This window comes from Papio anubis, chromosome 5 (genome assembly GCF_008728515.1).
Source record: "Papio anubis isolate 15944 chromosome 5, Panubis1.0, whole genome shotgun sequence".
In the NCBI taxonomy this organism is placed as follows: Eukaryota; Metazoa; Chordata; class Mammalia; order Primates; family Cercopithecidae; genus Papio; species Papio anubis.
The window spans coordinates 19,466,481-19,489,033 of record NC_044980.1 but is presented as its reverse complement, the minus strand read 5'-3'; the positions used below and the strand labels follow the sequence as shown (position 1 = coordinate 19,489,033).

The 22,553-nt window shown below is 35.2% G+C and overlaps 1 protein-coding gene across 2 annotated transcripts in view; it reads left to right on the top strand.

The window, feature by feature from the left end:
- CDH18 (cadherin 18) overlaps nt 1-22,553 on the top strand; it is a 1,104,333-nt gene that overhangs the window by 319,351 nt on the left and 762,429 nt on the right. For both annotated transcript variants that reach the window (XM_017959458.3, XM_017959453.3), the window contains exon 2: nt 4,035-4,093. The gene's annotated coding sequence lies outside the window, so the exon portion shown is untranslated. The remainder of the gene's footprint in view (nt 1-4,034; nt 4,094-22,553) is intronic.

Sequence of the window (22,553 nt, the reverse complement as noted above, 5' to 3'; positions counted from 1 at the left end):
GTGACTTCGGGAGTAAAGCTTACTTCAACAGACATCTTCTATGTATTTTTTTCTTACTGACACTCTTACGGAGAGTTTCTGATTTTTAAAAATAAAAACTTGAATTCTCATTTTTATTTAGCCTGGTTCTATAAAAACACAATGAGAAACTTACAACAAAGGATTCCAATATGTTATTATGCTGCCACATAATATTATGTTTTGCTGTTGTTATTTCTGGTCAACCTGCAGAGACTTTAGTTATTGTGATTATATTATAAACCTGTAAATTGGAGAATGAATTGAAATGAAGGGCTCTGCAAAATAACATAGAAAACTTTGAAGTACTGACCTATATAATAAGTGAGAATACATTTTGTACAACTACATACATATTTTTAACACATTCCTTCTCTAGTTAAGCGTATACTTTATTATTTCAAGAGCTCAGACATGAAAATGAATACTGCTGAAATTTTCTGTAAAATAATCGTTGCATTTTAAAACATTAGGCACACTGAGATTGATAAAGGAGACAAGATGGTGTGATTTAAAGTGAAGTGAAATATATGTTTCTTAGAAGTAAATATTATAAATTCTTTTTCAAAACTATTTGAATGAATTGTTTCATTGCATTTAAATAAATGTATACAATGCAGGAAATTGAATTGTTTATTGGTGACATTTCCTAATTGACAGAGTTTTTGTCAATATACTAAGAACTATTGAAACTTAATTTTCTTCTGTCAGATATTAAACAGTTATTCAAGGAGACCATATCACATTTAGAGTCAGAGCTGTGCATTGGGCTCTATGCACTGCAGAGGGTGCTGCTTATTCTATGGTAGCAATAGAGCCAAGATAAAATGATCAGCCATATGCTTTTTGCCTTCTTTCCAAAGAGTCTATATTAACCTTAGCACAAAATGTCAGCTATGTATAAATAGGTCCCCACATGCTTACACATGATTTTCCATAGAGTATAATATTCTAATAACTCAATTTTTAAAATTATCGCTTGAAAATCTTTGCTGCTTCTCACCCCAAATCATGTAAGCCTGGGTTGCAGTGTACATATTGTGCATTAGTTGTGATGAGCACCAGTTCCTAATGACAGCCCACGGGAACACTGTGTCATCAATAGTTCCTGGAATTAAACTTGGAAATCAGTCACATCAGATATTATTTACTCTTAGTTTTAAGGTGGTCATTTTGGAAAAGGTCCATGGAGGTGTTATGGTAACCCTGAAGCTTATGAGTACTACATGTTCTAACAGACTCTGGAAGTTTTGCCCTGACAAGCAGATAGAGGATGATGTTGGATGGATGGATAGATACAGACAGATAGATGATAGACAGATATATAGATGATAGACAAGAGACCACCAAGCTACTACAAATCTCGTTTTTCTCTTAGTACTTCCAGAACATCATAGCCCATTTCCTACTTTTCTCATCCTAGTGATTGCTATTTCTCATTTCCCTGACTTTAAAGGACTCAGTTCTTACATTTCACTCTTAGTTAACCCCTTGCAGACACTTCAGACTCTCTTCAACTCCCGATTTTTTTCACCCAGATTCCAGCTATCAGGTATCAGACATTTCTACTTTGACGAACACTGACACATCTTAACTTCTGTCTTCACAGTACTTAGGAAAACTTGATATACAATATATATTTGCCTATTTGGGTGTATACTTTTCTCTCATCCACCCCTCCCAGCATGCCCAAAATGTGAATGTGTCCAGAATTGGTGGGTTCTTGGTCTTGTTAACTTCAAAAATGAAGCCTCGGACCCTGGTGATGAGTGTTACAGTTCTTAAAGATGTTGTGGCCGGAGTTTGTCCCTTCAGACATTCAGATGTGTCTGGCGCTTCTTTCTTCTGGTGGGTTCGTGATCTCGCTAGCTTCACGAATGAAGCTGCAGACCTTCCCAGTGAGTGTTCAGCTCAAATAAGCAATGTGAATACAAACTGTGAACAGCAGCAAAATTTACTGTAAGAGCACAAGAACACAGCACCCACCATGTAGCAGGAAACCAGAATGGCTTGTCAGGCAGCCTGCTTTTATTCCCTTATCTGACCTCACCCACTTCATGCTGATCGGTCCATTTTACAGAGAGCTGAGTGGTTCATTTTACAGAGAGCTGGTTGGTCCATTTTGACAGAGTGCTGATTGGTGTATTTACAATCCTTTAGCTAGGCACAGACTGCTAGACAGAAGAGTTCTCCAAGTCCCCACTAGGTTAGCTAGATATAGAGTACTCATTGGTGCATTTACAAACTTTGAGCTAGACACAGAGTGCTGATTGGTATATTTACAATCCCTTAGCTAGACATAAAAGTTCTCCAAGTCCCTACTAGACTCAGGAGCCCAGCTGGCTTCACCTAGTGGGTCTCGCACCGGGCCGAGGGCAGAGCTGCCTGCCAGTTCCGCGCCTTGCTCCCATACTCCTCAGTCCCTGGGCGGTTGATGGGACCGAGCGCGCTCCTGGAGGAGGCTCCCGCCCCGCGAGAACTCACCGCCACGGGGTGTTCCGGCATGGCGGGCTGCAGGTCCCGGTCCCGAGCCCTGCCCCACGGGGAGGCAGCTGAGGCCCCGCGAGAACTCCAGCACAGTGCTGGCGGGCTGGCACTGCTGGGGGACCCTGTTCACCCACTGCAGCTGCTGGTGGGGTGCTAAACCCCTCGTTGCCCTGGGCTGGCGGCGCCGGCCGTTCCAAGTGCCAAGTGCGGGGCCCGCCAAGCCTGAGCCCGTGCCAGCGCCCGCCGGAACTCGCGCTGGACTGTGAGCGCTGCGCGCAGCCCCGGTTCCTGCCCCTGCCTCTCCCTCCACACCCCCCTGCAAGCGGAGGGAGCCGGTTGTGGCCTCGGCCAGCAAAGAGAGGACTCCCACAGTGCAGTGGCAGGCGGAAGGGCTCCTCACGCGCCGCCAGAGTGGACGCCGAGGCACAGGAGGCGCTGAGAGTGAGGGCTGCTAGCACACTGTCACCTCTCATAAGTACCATGAGGGTAGTGTCTTTTATCTCTTTTGTTATGTGTTGCATTCCTAGTATAAATAATAATGTTTGGCACATAGTAACACTCAATAAATAATTGCTGAATGACTGACATACTCCTAAAATGTTTGAGGCATCTGTTTAAGCTCTGTAAGTGTAATTTTTATCAGTTTTAGGAAATAGAAATCATGTATCAAATCACATTGTCAACTAAGGACATAGGAAGCTGATTTGGGCTAAGGTCAGAGAATAAGCATAATTCTTATGCTCCTGCTTTTGGCTTCTGAAAGGGATTATTATCTTCTGAGTACATATTTTTGCCTCTTAGTTTTCTTCTTTTAATATTGACTTTCCAGTGTTAACACTTCAATCCAATAAGCATTATGTTGTGTATACATACAACATATATATTATTCGGTATACTGCATGTAATGTATGCATTAGGGATTATATTCAAGTTTAATTTATTGAAATAAAAGTCATAATTCTAGAACAATATATATTTTAATTGATTTACAATACTCCCTTGCTAATCATGTTATACTTCAGGTTATACTGAATGTTGTTTCTTGCATTTCTATTCATATTCTCTTTGAAAGTATAGTGGTTATTCAAATCATAAAACATTAAATTTATGAAAATAACTTTTATAAACATTTTCTATTATGTAAAATCATTAAAATAGTTTATATTTAAATTTTGACCATGTTTAAGGCGTAATATTAAGTGTTTAAATAACTTGTAACACTGAAGTTAAAACTTCTTTATGTCTTGACGTACCAAGGGTCAAAGAACACGACTAAATTGCCCGTGTCTACATGGCTAACACATGATGGAGCTAAAATTCTAACTGGACATAGTTTCAAAATGTCATGCCCTAAAAAGAAAAAAAAAATCTAGCAGTTCAAACCTATCAAAAATTTAGCTCTGCAAAAATGTATTTGCTCTCCAAACTCAGTTCTGTTTAATGTGTAACATAATAAATATGTTTTAACTATGCATAGATTTGTATGTGTTGAAATACATGTTTTATATTTTTGTTTTATTTTTATGCAGGACTCAACCACCGCAATATATAAGAACACACACCAAACGTTCCTGAAGTGATTTATAAGGTAAAACTTATAATTTCTGTTATAAATTATGCATTTATAAATTTCTGCTAAAACATTTCTGTGATACATTTCTGTAAAAATATTATAGAAATGTCAAAATTGTTGTCGTAGTTTCTCTTAAGGATCATCTAGAATTACACTGAATTATTTAGAAATTTAGCATATTCTGTGTTTTAAATCACTCTTTAAGAAACTCAACTGTTTTTTATTATATGGGTGGATACATGTGCAAGTTTGTTACATGAGTATATTGTACCCAGGTAGTGATATTGTACCCAGTAGTTTTTCAACCCACCCTCTCTCTCCTCCCTCTCCTTCCCTCCCTCTTCCAGTGGTCTTCCGTGTCTCTTTTTTTGCCTTATTTATGTCCACGTGTGCTAATTTTAGCTCTCATTTATAAGCGAGAACATGTGGTATTTGTGTTTGTTGTTGTTGTTGTTGTTGTTCCTGATTTAATTTGCTTAAGATTATGGCCTTCAGTTCCATTCATGTTGCTGCAGAAGACATGATTTTATTCCTTTCTTATGGCTGCATAGTATTCCACGTTGTATGTACCACATTTTTTTTTTTTTTTTTTTTCCAATCTACCATTAATGGACACCTAGGCAGATTCCTTGTCTTTGCTATTGTGCCTGGTGTTGCAATGAACATACAAATGCATGTGTTCTTTGGTATAAAGATCTATTTTCCTCTGGGTATACGCACAGTAATGCAATTGCTGGATTGAATGGTAGCTCTGTTTTAAGTTCTTTGAGAACTCTCCCAACTTCTTGCCACTGTGGCTGAACATAATTTACACTCTAACCAACATGAATAAGAGCTCTCTTTTTTTTACAGCCTTTCCAGGATCTGTTGTGTTTGTGGTAGCAGGTGTCATTCTTTAATTCCATGTTTAGCACTCCCTTAAGGACCTCTTGTAAGGCTGTTCTAGTTGAAATAAATTCCCATAGCATTTGCTTATCTAACAAAAGTTTTATTTCTTCTGCACCTGTGAAGTTGGTTTGGTGGGAAATAAAATCCTTGGTTGTATTTTCTTTTCTTTAAGAATGCTTAAAATAGGCTGGGTGCAGTGCCTCATGCCTGTAATCCCAACACTTTAGGAGGATGAGGCAGGCTGATCACCTGAGATCAGGAGTTCAAGACCAGCCTGGCCAACATGTTGAAACCTGTCTCTACTAAAAATACAAAAAAAAAAATACACCACACCCATGTGGTGGCACATGCCTGTAATCTCAGCTGCTTGGGAGGCTGAGGCAGGAGAATCACTTGAACCTGCAAAGTGGAGATTGCAGTGAGCCAAGATCATACCACTGCACTCTAGCCTGGGCAATGAGCTAAACTCCATCTCAGAAAAAAAAAAAAAAAAAAAAAAGAAAGAAAGAAAAAGATATGTGTCAATATCTTCTGACTTGTAAAGTTTTTAGTGAAATGTCTACTGTGCACCTCATGAGTTTTTGTACATGACTTTGTACATGACTTGACCCTTCTCTCTAGCTTCCTTTAAGAACTTTTTCTTTTGTGATGACCTTGGTGAATCTGATGACTGTGTGCCCTGGGAATTGTCATCTTGTGTAGTGTCTAGCTGAGCTTCTCTGTATTTGTTGGATTTACATGTCAACCTCTAGGAGAATTAGAGAGACTTTTGGGGACTATATCTTCAAATATATATTCAAGCGTCTTATTCTCTCCCCTTCACTCTCTCTCAGGATTGCCAATGAGTCATAGATTTGTTCTCTTCGTATAATCCCACATTGCTTGGAGATTTTGTTTAACTTTTTATGTTCTTTTTTTTTTTTTTTTTTTTGAGACGGAGCCTCGCAGTGCTCCCAGGCTGGAGTGCAGTGGCCTGATCTTGGCTCACTGCAAGCTCCGCCTCCCGGGTTCACGCCATTCTCCCGCCTCAGCCTCCCAAGTAGCTGAGACTACAGGCGCCCGCCACCACGCCCGGCTAGTTTTTTGTATTTTTAGTAGAGACGGGGTTTCACCATGTTAGCCAGGATAGTCTCGATCTCCTGACCTCGTGATCCACCCGTCTCGGCCTCCCAAAGTGCTGGGATTACAGGCTTGAGCCACCGCGCCCGGCCTTTATGTTCTTTTAAAATTTTTGTCTGACTGAGTTAATTCCAAGAACCAATCTTCAAGCTCTGAGAGTCTTTCCTCGGTTTGGCCGATTCCACTGTTAATTCTTCTGATTATGTTATTAAATTCTTGCAGTGAAAAGTTCAGTATGGTTCTTTTCAAAAAATGATTATTATATCATTTAGCAGTTGGATCATTTTACTGGATTCATTGGATCCCTTAGATGGGGTTTTAATGTTTTCTTGAATCTCGATGAGTTTCCTTAGCATCCAGATTTTGAATTTGATGTCTATCATTTTAATTATTTCAAACTAGTTAAGTTCCATAGCTGGGGATCTAGTGGACATGTTTAGAGATAAGCAGACACTCTCACTTGAATTTCCAGAACTCTTCTGCTGATTCTTCCTCATCTGGGAGGATCGGTGTTCCTTTACCCATGGTGTATGTTTAGTATAAGTAGTTGGCTATGTTTCTGGATTCTTTCAGAGGGCTAGTCCTCTATACAAGACCTTTATGTGTCAGTGGATTCTTGTGCCTAGTTTCACAGGTATGCACATTAGCAAGATAATTTTTGGTGTTGTAGTTTGGGATACAACCTAGTAGATGATACTTCAGTGTAATGGCTGGTAGCTAGGCTACCACCCAGCTGCAGGAGATGGTTGCATCTAGTCAGCCATCTTATCCTCCCACCCCTGAAATTACTCTTTTGAAGAATATTATTTAAACTATTGTTTCCTCAAATAAATAATTAAACATTTTCTTACTGGTACACTTTTCAAATGTCATAGGACATAGGACCATCAAAGTAGCATTGACATTATGCCAACTTTTAGAGGTGTTACTAGATTTTTTTGTAGTTCAAATGTAGAGATATAACTGTTCCTGACTATTAATAATCATTTACCTATGTAAATCTCTTTTACTGATAATGTTTACTAACAAAAAGCCCTTATCATTGAATAATAACAAATTATAATAAGTGTCAATGTTGAAAAATATAGATTGATAGTTGATAAAATATACCTTTCACTGTTTTGATGAGTGATTTTATTTTATTTTTTTTTGCTTTTTGTTTTTTGTTTGAGATAGAGTCTTGCTCTGTCGCCAGACTGGAGTGCAATGGCGTGATCTAGGCTCACTGCAACCTCCATCTCCTGGGTTCAAGCAATTCTCCTGCGTCAGCCTCCTGAGCAGCTGGGACTAAAGGTGTGTGCCACCATGCCCAGCTATTTTTTTGTATTTTTAGTAGAGGGGGGGTTTTACATGTTGGCCAGGATGGCCTCGATCTCTTGACCTTGTGATCCACCCACTTCAGCCTCTCAAAGTGATTAATAATTTTTGTATACAGTTGCCTTGCATAATAAAAAACAACTGCATAAATATTTGAATTTTTTCAAAAAATGAAATATAAGAAAGCAAGTTTTAAATCAAATATACCATTTTAACTTACTTTGTGTAAAGTATACTTCACAACACATATTCTGTATAGTTTCCTAACTTTTTAGATTAGTATGTGTATGTGGTATGAAATTCTCATTATTTGTATAAATGAAAAGGATTAAAAGTGCTGATACTGCAAAACATTCAATATTCTCAAATCAAATCTATTGTTTCACATAATGTGTTCATTATTATTTTTGAGCATTAATTTGAAATATGGATCTTTCCTTTTGGTAATATATTAAATGCAATGCAGCAACAGCAAAATATAAACCAAATCACAATCCATTCAATCCGAAGAGACAAGGCCATCCAGTTTTTAAGTGTAGATCCCGCCTGCCTCATCCCACACCACTGTATGTTTCTTCAATGCTCCTCAAAACACTCCAACCTTGATTACATTACAAACTCTCAGCAAGGTTGAGTTTTTCTATTACATCGACTCAGAACATATCCCTATTGCAAATACAATTTTTTTGTTTGAAAATACTTTTTGGATGCAGGAACACATGTTGTAACAATAAAAAAGATATAAAAAGCATATTATGAAAGATTTTGTAGCATACATGGCTTCATTATCTTAATCAATCATGTTATTACAAAGAAGCATAATTTTATCTATTGGTGTGAGCATACTTCATCATTATTGCAAAAATACTGTGGGTGGGTGTGTTTTATGAAAAAAATTGCATCAATCTTCCTGTCCCAGAATGCAAATGAAAAATTTATAACTTTAAAAATTAAAATATAATTATAATTTATTAAATTATTTATTATGTTTAAATTTTACAGCACCATCCCTAAGTCTGTAGGTAATTGTACACAGAATTATATTTATACTGAGTAAATTTTTCTGCATGTTAGAGCTAAGTTTCATAGCACAATTTCAGAAAGGGTTACAGTAGAGCTTGTAGAACATCACAGATTTTATCTTACAAGTTAAAGCTCAATTACAGCTCAGTTTTTATGTTAGTTCAAGTTTCCATGGCTTTAAGTCAAATTAACAGAGTTATATGCAATGTAAAGGGGAAGAATATGATGACAATGTTCACTTACTGAATTTTACCTAAATGCATTAGTCTAGCTGGGTGCCTTTGCTCACTCACGTCTGTAATCCCAGCACTTTGGGAGGCCGAGGCGGGTGGATCACTTGAGGCCAGGAGTTTGAGGCCAGCCTGGTCAACATGGTAAAACCCTGTCTCTACTAAAAGTAGAAAAATTACCTGGGCGTGGTGGCATGCGCCTGTAATTCCAGCTACTCAGGAGGCCGAGGCAAGATAGCTTTCTTGAACCCAGGAGGCAGAGGTTTCAGTGAGCCGCAAGATGGCTCCACTCCAGCCTGGGTGACAGAACAAGATACAATCTCAAAAGAAAAAAAAAAAAAAAAAAAAGCCGTGGGCCGTGGCTCATGCCTGTAATCCCAGTACTTTAGGAGGCTGAGATGGGTGGATCACGAAGTCAAGAGATTGAAACCCTTCTGGCCAACAAGGTGAAATCCCATTTCTACTAAAAATACAAAAATTAACTGGGCGTGGTGGCAGGCACCTGTAATCCCAGCTCCTCAGGAGGCTGAGGCAGGAGAATTGCTTTAACCCAGGAGGCGGAGGTTGCCGTGAGTCTTGATCACACCCCTGAACTCCAGCCTGACTCCGTCTAACAAAAAAAAAAAAAAAAATTGTCAGACTCCAACACTGCTGAAACATTTTTAAAGGAAGTAGAACAACAACAACAAAAAAGTGGAAGAAAAGATTTTACACAAATTGTCTTTGTAAACTGAGCCCTAATCATGTCTTTATGTTGACTTTACATTAAATCTCACTTAATCTTCGGCTCCCTTAAGTTATTCTTGAAGTGATACTGTAAAATATAACACTCTGAGAGCTTAAATATCAAGAGCGTTTCAACAGTGAAGACAGATTTGGTATTAATGTCCCTGAAAAAGGAAATTTTTTTCTACTGTTTTGGTTAGTCATGTTTGTAATTTTCATCTCAATTTGCATCCTTAAAAAAAAATCCCCAGTGTGGGAGTCAGCAGTTTCCTAGTTAAGGATGTGGGCTTTCATTTCTGAATGTTCACACTCTTCTTCCCATTTATAACCGATAAAAGTAAATATTTCATCAAAATTTTCTCCAGACAAAAAAGTCTCCAAAAGGCACATTTTCACTTTAATGATTGATTTGTCTTTACAACAGAATTCAAAAGATGCTTGTTGATTTTTTAGCAAAGTAGAACCATAAACTGAATTATAAGTTTTAAAGGAGTTAATAGCTATTTCATAATTTAAGACTTTCCCAAGTTTAGTAGGCAATTAAATAAAAAATTATTTATTTAAATGAAATGAATGTCAGTACATAATTTATACAGATTTATACTAAAACTTATCTCACACCATTTTGATGAAGTTTTAAAAATAATTTTTTTAAAAAATCACATAATGAGTTTTGCTTGATCACATTATTTAATATTCTCTTTTGTTTTCAGAAAAATGCTGAGTACTAATATATCTATTTTTTGTACAGTTAATATTAGAAACAAAGATACTTTGCTGTGCTTTTCCAATAATACTTTAGTTGTTTTTCTTTTTGTTTATTTATATATGCCTTTCTTAGTCCAATAGGTATTCCCTATGTTGTTGCATAAAATAATCAAGCACATTGTATAACCTCACACATGGCAATATGTAATAGGCTGTAATTCTGTAGTCATTAATATTTATTTAGTGCATGCCTTAAATTGGTGTTTGTAAACTCATTTACTCCTCAAAATTACTCGTGATGTAGGTGTGATTACTTTCTAGAAGAATTGTGGATAAAATTGAAATGGTGTTATTTTAAAATATCAACTAAAACGAAAGTAATTAAGTTCAACATTTGCTTAAACTTGTATTTTTAAGTACAAAGCAGTGAAACTTGTCAAATGTCATCCAACAATCAGCATGGAGCCTCTGTCTGCAGAAGGTCACCCAGGATTGACTTATTTTTCTGTTTGGTTTGAACTGGTAAAAACTCTGGTTTCTAGATACAGTTGTTGAGAGGTATATACTCTGTTTCCCAAATAAGTAGTTCTGGAAAAGGGCATCAGAGAATTCTCTGTTTATGAGAAAAGTGGCCCTCAACTGCTTCTGCTGCTGCTGGTTTGGGTGCAGAGGTCCATGGCAAGGAGAATTTGTGCTTGTGTCTCAGATGAACATTTTTCCCTTGTCACATAGCCACGGTAGATTTGTAAAGACTTGTTATTCCCTGGGGGACAGAATCAAGCTGACAGTTTATGAGAAAGAATATGATTATGCACTTTTCAAGTATCTTGCACATTTGTTGATGAACAGCATTATTCATGTTGCTTAAAGTCAAGCATCTCTTTTGCTTACTCAACAGTGTCAGCTGTTTGAAACATGTCTCATTGAAGAAATAACCCGGATCCAGTCGGCAGTAAATCTATCATCTCAGTATTTTAAGTCTCACCAAAATCTTCAATTTCTTTGAAAAGTAACCTTATATGAGACTTCAAAAAAATTCAGTGATCACACACTTCACATTTAATATAAATTGATGGAAAACTAGTGTGCGTTTATGAACAAATAATGTTTATATTTTTGGAAGATTGCCAAGTAAAATAATTATTTATTAGAAAAATGTGGGTAGATATTTTAGTGGTCTAGTCTTCTTTGAGCTAACTGCAAATTTTCTCATAAATTTTCTTGCTTCTAAATGTTCTGTGATCTTCCACTTTAATTAAAATTCTTTATAACTTGTTCTATGACTAATTAATTATTTAATCTATGACTAATTATTTAATCTATGACTAATTATTTAACTACTATCTATTATTGACAAGTCAGAGTGGCAAAATGTTTTGTTTTAAACTACTAGAATTGTTGTTTTCCTAAAAATATATCTTTTTTTTTTTTTTGATGGAGTCTTCCTCAGTCGGCCAGGTTGGAGTGCAGTGGCCTGATCTTGGCTCACTGCAACCTCTGCCTCCCGGGTTCAAGTGATTCTCCTGCCTCAGCCTCCCTAGTAGCTGGGATTACAGGCGCTTGCCACCATGCCCAGCTAATTTTGTGTTATTATTATTATTGTTGTTATTATTATTTTGAGATGGAGTCTCGCTCTATTGCCCAGGCTGGAGTGCAGTGGCACAATCTTGGCTCACTGCAAGCTCCGCCTCCTGGATTCACGCCATTCTCCTGCCTCAGCCTCCCAAGTAGCTGGGTCTACAGGCGCCCGCCACTCCGCCCGGCTAATTTTTTGTATTTTCAGTAGAGATGAGGTTTCACCATCTTAGCCAGGATGGTCTCGATCGATCTCCTGACCTCGTGATCCACCCACCTCGGCCTCCAAAGTGCTGGGATTAGAGGCGTGAGCCACCGCACCCAGCCCATCTTTCGTTCATCTATTACAGAATACCAATTCCGTCTTACCTAGTCTACTGTCTTAACAACTGTAGTTAACTAACCATATCAAGGAAAGTGTCTTTACCATATTTATTTTTACATTTTACCTTTTTGCCTGCTCTATTGAACCCTGCTCCTGCTTCCCCCAAGGCTAGTTAACATTACTTAGTAAAAGATAGCTTCATATATACTAATTATATTTAACTAAGGAAGGAGAGTAGTGAAGGGCCAATTTTATAGAATATACCTCCAGAAATACTCATGGAGTATCAGGAGGCTGAGATCTGAAGAGGGGTAGGGAAGGAACAGCATCTTTACTCTTGGTCCATTTGCATGTACTCGTTTATTGGATTAACAAAATGTTAGACTGCATGGGTGGGAAGGCATTAATTGTGAAGGAATCAACTGTGGTTGATATGGCTCCTGTGGATGAGGAGATGGGAGAAACCCAGAAAGAAGGATATCAGGGGTAAGCTGAGCATGAGGAAAATAACTGAGTGGCCAGGAGTTGCAGTAGCTGATTAACCTATCATGTGATATTGCCTTGATTTTGAAAATCAAGGAAAGCAAGAATTCCCAAATCCTAGGTATTTTCATGTTATGCATAAAAATATGAGATGCCAATTTAAAACCAATTTATTATGTGATTTGCGTATATACTTTCATTTAATATCTAGAATAATCCAGTTAAACAGGTATCATGTCTGTTTTATGGATGAGGTAACTAACTTGATTAATTGTGAGTTCTTCTGGAACTGATTCCTTGCTCTTAACCATCATGAATGGGGGATGTATATAGTTTTATTCACCCAGAAATGCATCATGGTTGAGGCAATCTGGTAATCAAAGCCAGTGGTTTCTTCTTAATTATTAATAGATTATTATCTTGCTTGCATTTTTACTTCCTGCATTTTTCCCTCAAGTAAAATAGAAGAAATCCTATTTCAAATACCTTCAAAGCATGTTCAAAATGTTGCTTCTTTATGAATTTTTTCCTGCCTAGAGTTTTATACCTTTGATTAAATTCTCAATAGATCTGCTACTTAAAAGGATTTTAAATAAATAAAAACAACAACAAAGGGATAGACACAAATCATACTGAAATATAGATCGTTTGGAAAACAGCTGTGTTTGTAACTGGTTTACTAATTACAGTAGGCCATCATTGATATACAAAAATAATGAATAGTCACCAGAATAAAGTTTGTGCAACTGAGAGAGGATTTTTATAAGGCAGTTTTATAAAAGAGTAGCATAGCATCTATACACATTTTCTGACTTAATTTCTGTGTATTTAATTTGATACGTTATATAATTAACTCAAAGACAAACTGTGTAGTAAGTACTTGTTTAGGCCTACTACTTTTGTACTTAGCAGCACCTTATGAATCTATAGATAATATTTTCCATACTTTTATATGCTACTGCTTACTTCTCTTCCTATAAATTGTGGTAGTCTTTCTTCAGCTAACCATCAATCAACATGGTCCTCCATTAAAACAAGGACAATAATAATCACAGCATCTCAGCATCACACGGTCCTTTTCTGCGTAAGGGCTTGTGAAGCAAAAATAATGTTAACATTAGCTCTTGCTACATTAGCTATATATTACTCCCTTCTGAAAATCTGTATCATAGGACAGTTAAGAATAAAAGCTACTTAGACCATAATTTCCAAGGAGTGCCATGAAATACTGAGGATTTCGGTGCTACAATAGTGCTCTAAAGGTTTTTATTGTGCATTATATGCATGTTTTTATGTGTGGTGTGGGTGTATTTTAATAGGGGGCACTGACTTATCTCAAATCATATCCTTCAACTTTATGAGCATTTTTGAGTGATTACAATGCCAAGCTCTGTGCCAGGCACTGCAATTTAGGTTAGTGATCTCTTTGATTGTTCTTAAAATCTGATAAGAAAGGTATTACTTTCCCGATTTCTTCAGAGAAGAACTTATTAAACAACTCAATCTAGATCAAGTGGGCATTCACACTCAGGTTTTCTGGCTATAATTTTAGAACCTTCTCTCCTATCACAACTGACCTGTTTGACAGCTATTTTCTTTTTGCCTTACCCTGTGCTGTAATTCCTGTTGTACCTCAAAAAATAAATTGTTTTTCATAATATTTGTTCTTGGATTCGAATTCAGGCATATTTATGGGGATATAAAAATGATTTAGAACCTCTTTTGATACAGTTTCACTCGCTTCAGACTAGAATGCCATCTTTTTAAACATTATTTCAGAAATGGTGTATCCAGATTGTTTTGTATGAAGGTAAAATAAAGTTTGGGTCTAATTCCAGTGTGAAAGAGGGTTTTATTTATTAAGCCTGCTCTGCAAGGAAAAGAAAAGCCATTTTATAGAACTGAGGACATATCTACTAAAAAATGGCTGTTAACTTCTGATTTAATGCAACTTTTGGGTGCCAGTAAATCAGCAAGAGGGATACCAAGTCAAATATAAGATTTTTAAGTTTGGAGGTTTCTTGTCAACTATTGTTTTTTGCATTTAAATGCAGATTAAATCTGTCATTTAAAGGCTGAATAGAATAAAGAAAAGACAAACTAGATATGTTTGTTTCTTTCTCTCTCTTTCCTTGATTTAGGAGATTGTTTCACTAGGATCTTTATTTATCTTACTGGCATATAATTTTTTCAAGTTGAATGCAGAGGAAAGGACATTACAAGCAACAACATGTATTTGATGATAAAATAATACATTATGTAAAGTAATGTACAATTCAAATTTTGAAAATTATAAACTGTCAAGAAAACATGTAATATTTTCATCTATTTATCATAAACAAACTTTATTACTTTTAATTTTACGAGCCTAAAACATGAAATTGTCAATTTTTTAGGCTTAAGTTGTTCCTTAAATTTTTAGAAACCAGCCAATAAGAAATCAAGATTTTTTGAGAAATTTGGAAGTAGAGAGTTTGTTAAATATATTTGGTGGTTCGTTTCTACTGTTGCAATGATGAGGTTAGTTCAATATGGGCATATGTGCCAGGGACACTGAGTACAAGACATTGCTGGACAATGATGACAATGACTTATCATCATTACAAGATGATAACTCTAATAATCTCCCTGCAGAACTCATTATCATGTCAGAAATAGTTTTTTGAACAGAAAAAATATGTAGCTCATGCTTTTGTGTCACTGCTTTCCTTGACAGTCTTATTCTGAAAACTTCTTTATCACATTAGGTTAGATCATTCAACATGGAATTTCAAATATAAAATTCAGCCACCCTCAGTGGAGGTTGTTATAATTTGTATGTTGTCACAACATATAATTTGTATGTGACAACATACAAATTATGTTTGTATGTTGGTGATAATTATTTTTTTCAATCGTGTTAAAATCATAATATTTGGCATATATATCTTCTAAGCAAAATATATAAATACTATGTAATACTCAATATTTCAATCAGTCTTCATACATTTTTAACTCAGGAATGTCAAAAAATTTCAACTGAACGTCCAGAGGTCTGAGCATACTGACCTGTCTGCTTTTTGACTCTTATGAGTTGTATGACCCTGTGTAAATAGTGTACTTTTTCTGGGCCTCTGATTAATTCATTATATGATAATTAGTGGTGGGACTGAAGTGGGGGTTCCCAAGTGCCAACCCTTGAGCTAGTGCCTTTCCATTATAAAGTTTCACTGGTCTAGGCTACAATGATAAACATAATTGCTGAGTTTATTGTAATAGCATATTATTTTCATTTATGAGTATGCTTTATATAATATTTTAAAACGTTAGATTGTATACTCATAAAAGTTTAAAAAACCATAATAAAAAATTGGCTTTTTGGATGGCTAGGACTCTTTTTGGAACAACATAAATGTAAACATACATTTTGGAGACAGAGATATTTCTATTTACACAGTGAGCTAGATGATAACATAGAATCACTGAAGATTTTATTAAATGTAATAATGGTGTCATACTTGTCATCATGTGAAAAAAAATCTTTGTTTTCTAGTGATTCATGATAATTTATTTAGATACAAATTTCTTGATATATAAGTGTTATAAAATAATTTGTCAAAATATGTGAATAAAACATATTTGCCACAATGTTCAGAGTTGTTAAATCTAGGTTACAGATAGAATGCGACTGTCCACTAATAATCCTTTTTGTAGGTGTTTTGCTGCTAATTGGCTGCCCAAATTGGGGCTAGTTAGGTAACTTACAAAGACAAAGTTCTAACACATTAAACGTGAACGAAAGAGAGATGTCCTCTTCCAGGCTCAGCCCCTGGACAACTGCTATGCCTGCTTCTCCAGGCAGCTTCAGTTCCTGGCTATCTAACCGGAAGAGAGACTACACCCAGGAAGACCTTAGAATCCATTTATTGAATAGAACAAAGCTTTCGATACACTGAGTCCCTGAGCCACTGGATAGAAGAGGGCTAACCCACACATCTGCTTACTTGCCTAATACTTTCATATGAGCAACAATTAAACATGAATTGTATTTGAACCATTGTAAGATTTAGAATTAATCTTACTACAAAAGCTGACCTTATCATAAGTAATACAGTGATGATTGTTTTCTTGCTTGATCTCAACGAAGAATTTATTAAAAATGGCAAAGTAGAATGGTTTGAGTTTGAAAGACAAGAGAAAGTTGTCTTTCAACTTTCAGGAATAAAGTAAAGAATATTTAAATATTGTTATGGGATCATGTTTTGCTGTCTACTCAGCTTCAGTAGATTTTTCTAATTTAAAAATGATTTTAAAGTAAACACAACTGTAAGAAAAATACTTTTCATAATATCTTTATTTGTGAAAATAGACTGGTAATTCTTGGATAGCTATTCCATTTACAGATATATATATATATATATTCTCAATGAAACCCAAAACCAAGAATCAGCCTTAAAAGTAAGGGATGAAATCCTGTCATTTGGGACAACTTGGATGAACCTGAGAGACAGTATAAGAGAAATAAGCCAGGGACAGCAAGACAAATATCATATGATCTCATTGATATGTGGAATCTTTAAAAGTTGAACTCATAGAAGTATACAGTACAGTGATAGTTACCAGAGGCTGCCAAGTCCGGCAGTGGACGGGGAAAAGGGAGATGTTGTAGTAAATAATAATGCCTTGTATATTTCAAAAATGCTAAAAGAATACATTTTAATTGTTTTCACCACAACCAAATGATAATCATGTTAGGTGATAAATTTGTTTATTATCCTAATTTAACCATGCCACATTGTAAACATATATCAAAATATCACATTGTACCTCATAAATACATACAATTATTATGATATTCAGAAAAGAATAAAATTGATTAAACTTTTATTTCCATTATAAAATTATATTTTACATCTCTTCATAATTTAAAACTCAGCCAACCAAAACTTTACGGGAGAAAATTACTGTTTTTAATTTTGCCTTTATTTATTCTATGTGTACTTGACACATGTAGCTTTCATTTTCTCAACTTTTTATGCCTATTTTTTCAGAAAGCAGATTTAGCAAACAAATATTGAGAGTTTAAACAGTGCCTCTGACTAAGCAAGATTTTTATATCTATTTTTGTTTGTTTATTTTTTTGAGACGGAGTCTTGCTGTGTTGCCCAGACTGGAGTGCAGTGGCGCCATCTCGGCTCACTGCAAGCTCCGCCTCCCAGGTTCACACCATTCTCCTACCTCAGCCTCCCGAGTAGCTGGGATTACAGGCGTCCACCATCATGCCCGGCTAATTTTTTTTGTGTGTGTGTTTTTAGTAGAGATGCGGTTTCACCATGTTAGCCAGGGTGATCTTGATCTCCTGACCTCGTTATCTGCCCACTTTGGCCTCCCCAAATGCTGGAATTACAAGCATGAGCCACCACGCCCGGCCAATTTCTATATGTTAAAACATATGTATTCGTCTCTGAAGAGTTAGAAATAATTATCCTTATGGAGGTAGGGCCTCAGGTTTGCCATCAAAGCTCCTCTGCAACATCATCCTTAAGTCTATAAAGCGCTTTTAGCCATTAACCCAAGCATGCCCACACACACTCTTACACCATGGTCAGGCACTCCACCAAGCCTCTCATCTGCTTTTAGGACTGGTGTAATATGAAGAATATATGCTTGAAGCTAGGTTTCGATATCAGAGAGATCTGAGGCCTGGGTTCAAATCCCAATTCTAGTAATTATTTGCTGATAGAGTTAAGAAAATTATGCCTAAATGTTCTCACCTATTTTTAAAAAAAGTTGTTTTGACACTTTTACAAGAAGTTAATAATGTAATACTTGACACATATTAAGGAATTCCATAAAGATAACCCTTTTTAATATTTTTGTTAATATCCATTACACAGAGGAAGACTGTAAATGTAATGTTTTGTTGTCTCATATTTTCAAAATGAGGATAAATGCTTTGAAATTGTTCTAATTTGGTAATTTATTCACATAAATGAAAAAAGAAAAATATAATAATTGCCATTTTCACCATTTGATGAAATATATAAATCTGTCTATAACGCTACTCTTTCAGCTTTATTCATGTTTTTTTCTATATCATCAAACTTCTTCAGAATACATTTCTCTTCTTAAGGTGGTTTCTGTTCCTAAGGTGCAATGGTTCTTTTTTTCCCCCTTAAACAAGCAGCACAAAATAAAAGGCAGAGCTTGAGAATAAAACATTAGCTTACTGAGCCTTTAATAGATTATAAATCCTCAGTTCTCACTGGGCAGAGCTTCTAGCTATGTAAGACAGCATGGCTTTAATGAAGCTTTACAGATATTAAAACAGATTCAAGAAGAAAAGAGTATAATCAGGAATTATTGTGAATATTTTGCTTTAGAAAGAATATATTTCAAAATGTGTCTGAACTACACAGTCAAATATATTGCATACTTGCGAGTCTTGAAGCAATGCATTTAAAACAGAATTGAAAGAAGGAAGTAATCAAATTTTGCTGAGGTGTGTATGGAATTAGTAATGTATCAAGTCTGGTCTTTAATACTTTTAAAAATACTTGTGTGATGCATTCTTCAAAGTGCTACAGAAAATAAATTTATGCACACAGTTTTCAGCCTATAAAGAACTATCATATATTTTGTCTCAATTGATACTTACAATATGAATCAAAAATCATATCTTGATTTTTTGATCAAATCAGTTTCTAATTGCCAACTAATTTTTTTTAGTACTGCTAACATTTAATTTGATAAAAACTAATGTATTAAATCTAAACTTGGATATCCACTATTGTTTTGCTTTCCTTTAGCGTTAGTAATCATATTATTCTTTTTTTTAATTATACTTTAAGGTCTAGGGTACATGTGCACAGCATTCAGGTTTGTTACATATGTATACATGTGCCCTGTTGGTTTGCTGCACCTATTAACTCATCATTTACATATTATTCTTAACTATTTTTCCCTTTTTTGTTCTAAAACACGTATATTATCTTCTAGTACATATTTTTCTATTATGCCACTTCAATGTAGGGTAATTCACTTAGTAAATTTTCCTTTTCAGAAGTCCATATTCTTTGTTTATTCTTTTTTATTTCAACACTTCTTTACCTCATAACATGTGTGCATCATTGTAGCCAGATAATAATTTCTGAAGGCCCAGATCCGAGAGACTCTTAATTAAACAAAAGGCAAGCAACAGTGGTGGAAGTTAATAGAAGATAAAGATACATTTTGAAAGATTGTCAAGCATCTTCATATTCTCACTTAACTATAAATATTTTTAACATTATTAAAGTATTATTGACATGCATAAACTAAAAATATTTAGAGTGCAAAATGTGATGCAATTTGAAATAAATATAGATATGAAGTCATCAGTACAAAGTAGTATATATTTTCACTATCTAGAAAAGTTTCTTTTATTTTGTCATTCTTTCATAATCCTTTCTACATTCTCATCTCCTTAACCTGTGTCTGGTAGTATAAATTACTTTGCATTTACCAGAACTTTTAAATTTATTTATTTTTTGTTTTTTGGAGATGGAGTCTCGCTCTGTCACCCAGCCTGGAGTGCAGTGGCACGATCTCGGCTCACTGTGACCTCCGCTTCCCAGGTTCACGCCGTTCTCCTGCCTCAGCCTCCCGAGTAGCTGGGACTACAGGCATCTGCCACCATGCCCGGCTAATTTTTTGTATTTTAGTAGAGATGGGGCTTCACCATGTTGCCCAGGCTGGTCTTGAACTCCTGAGCTCAGGCAATCTGCCTGCCTCTACCTCCCAAAGTGCTGGCATTATAGGTGTGAGCCAATGCGCCCGGCCTACTGGAGAATTTTATAAATAGAATTATTCAGTACATACTGTTTTTTCCCCTTGTTCCTTGTATTAAGCATCATTATTTTTTAGATACATCCACATGATAGTATGTATCAATAGTTCATTCTTTTTATTGCCAAATTATATTCCATTTATTTCATTTGGAAAACTAAGTATACCACAGTTTAATTGGAGCATAGTTTTCTTAGCATGTATCTATCAAGAGGTATTTGGGTTGCTTACAGCTTTTTCGCATGAGAGATAAAACAGATCTAAGCATTAGTAGCCATTATATGGAAATATTCATAGCCTTTATATGCTTAATCACAGCATAGTGGTTTTTTTTTTTTTTTAGCATGCATCTATCAAGAGATATTTGGATTGTCTACAGTATTTGCCTGTGTCGAATAGAGCAACTCTAAACATTCATAGCCTTTATATGGCCACATACTTTCTTTTCTCTGGTGTAAATGCCAAGGAGTAGAATAGCTACATCATATTGTCAATATATGTTTAACTGACTTGTGAAGTGATTATACCGTTTTACATCTCCACCAGCGGGGTATGAGAGTTCAAGTTCCTTTACAATTTTGTCAAAACTTGGTATGATAGACCTTTTCGACTTTAGCCCTTTTAACAGTTGTAAAGAGTTATCTCATTGCAGTTTTATTTTGTATTTTCTTAACAATTAATCTCGTGCATATTTGCCTATGTATATCTTCTTTGGAAAAATGGCTGTTCAAATTATTCCCAAATTTTAATTGGCTTCCTTATGAAACTGATATTTCTATTGAAATTCTGAATACAAGTCCTTTCTAAGAAAATTGGTTTGCAAATAATTTGTCTCAGTTTATTACTTGCCATTTGATTTCTTGTCATATATCTCAGATAGATACATATAGAAATTATATTATTTTGAAGTTGAACCTTATGTATCTTTGCTTCACCCAAGATCACAACCGTTTTATCTTATGTTTTATTGTGGGAGGGTGGATGAAAGTTTTCCATTTATGTTTATGACCCTCTTTGAGTTAATTTTTTTAAGGTTCAAGATACAGATCAATTTTTTTCCTAGAATTGTTTGTTACAATGATTACCATTTTCCAGTAACTGTCTTCGCATGTTTGTCAAAAATCAATTGCCCATATATAATTGGACCTATGTCTAGGCTGTCTGTGATGTTCTATTGATCGATTTGTGTTTATCTTTATGCCGATACCATAGTCTCTTATTTAATGTGGGTTAATAATAAATCTTCAAAACAGATAGTGTTATTTTTCTTTAGTTTTGTTATTGTTATTATGATTTGACTCTTCTACATTTTTCAAATTTTCATGTGAATTTTATTTTTAGTTTGCCAGTTTCTAGGAAAAGTTTACTTGAATTTCAATTGGAATTATGTTGCATCTGTAGATGAACTTGTGAAAAATTGATATCTTAAAAGTGTTATTGTGAAAAATTGATATCTTAAAAGTGTTACATCTTCTGACACAGGAACAGGGTATTGCTCTCATTTTATTTAGTTGTTATTTAATTATTCTCATCACTGTTTTATAGTTTTTGTAGTGCAGATATTTTATATATTTTATCAGATTTATCCTTAAATGCTTCATATTTTTAATCTTGTTATAAATGGCAAGACGTTTTGTGTTCTGAGTCTTTGTTGATATCATAAAATAAATTGATTTTCTTTGTGTTTGATTTTATATCTTGCAAATTTACTTGTTATTAAGTATACTACCTTTTTATAGTTTTAATCAATTTTTCTACATGGATAAGCATTTCACCTGTGGAAAAGATAACTTTTTATTTCTTCCTTTCTAATTCGGTTGTCCAATATTCTTTTTCTTTCTTTATTTAATGGGCAAGAAACCCCTGTATACTATTGAATGAATTAATGAGAGCAAATATACCCCTCTTTTTCCTCTTCTTAGGGTGAAAGAAAAACATCGTGTCTTTCACCATGAACTATAATTTTTCTTTTGGCATTTTGTAGATGCCCTTTGTCAGTTTGATGTAGTTCTCTTCTGTTTGTAATTTCTCAAGAATTTTCATTAGGAATGTTCAGTGAGTTTTTTTAAAGCCCCTTTTTAAAAAACTATATTGAGATTTAGTAGTTTGTTATATGTAGAGTATCATTTTGATTGATTGTTTTCTGTGAGAAATCTAACTGGCATTCCTGAAATAAGCTATCTTGGTCTGAATGCACTGTCTTTTCTTTTCTTTCTTTTTGTTTGTACGAGCTGTAGGATTTGATTTGCTAGCATGTTGTTTGGAACTGTTATAT